Genomic DNA, 1,024 nt, shown 5'->3' on the forward strand with positions numbered 1-1,024 from the left:
TCAAAAATTAAATTTGCAACTAAGTAAGACACGAAGAGAATTAGAAATAAAGAGGAGCAGAGTAGAAAAACTAGAAATGCAGATAAAAAATATAGATTGTGATAGGAATAATCTTACAAATGATGTTAGGTTGTTGCTAGCACAAAGAAACATATATTGTAATTCTGCAAAACGATTGTATGAAAAATTAACTGCTTTACATCATTCTTCTGACATTAGCAAAGAACAACATAGGAAACTTTTACCTTTTCTTGAGTATGAACGTGAAAAAGTTGATGTTGTTTCTTATGATTGTGAAAGTACAATTGCTCAATTTGATAAAATACCTGATGATAGATATTCATACGGTATTGTCAAAATTGATGAATTTCTGAATGCTGATGAGTTGGTTAACATTGTCAATGAAAGTTTGACAAAGAGTGAACATGTGAAAATCATAAAGAAAACCGAAAATTCAATTCTTGCCTCACAATTCAATTATGCTGATATTGATGAAAATTCAGATAATGTGAGTGAAATCAGTGTGATAGAAGAGGAAGAAGAAGTTGATTGTTCTCAATAGTCAATCATTAATATGACATCTAAGATCAAAGGTAAAGAAATAATAGTTGATTCAATAGTGGAGGATGAAATTGATAAATCTTCAACTTCGCAACATTGTAAGTTTGATAATGTGGAAGTTGAAAGCTGGAAATCTGATGATACTAATGAGAACAAAGAAGAAAAGAAAGATTCAAATGAAACACCTCAACGAGTTGTGGTTGATCAAGTGTTTGAAAATACAAAAGAATTTGACAAAATTTTAAATGACAAAGGTGCACATTATTTGGAAACCAACACAGTGGTATATCCAAATTTTATATGTACTGATAAAACCATTTTTCCAAATCAAGTTTTTGTCACTACTGGAAATGCTGAGAAAGTTCATCCTGAATTCAAAAAATGATTGAAAAAGATAATCTAAAGTCAACGACAGAAGATTTTTTCGCAAATCAAAACACAAAAGAAAACAATTTAACTCAAA

The sequence above is a fragment of the Lactuca serriola genome, chromosome 4 (assembly GCF_051521515.1).
Source record: "Lactuca serriola cultivar US96UC23 chromosome 4, Lser_US96UC23_V15, whole genome shotgun sequence".
In the NCBI taxonomy this organism is placed as follows: domain Eukaryota; kingdom Viridiplantae; phylum Streptophyta; class Magnoliopsida; order Asterales; family Asteraceae; genus Lactuca; species Lactuca serriola.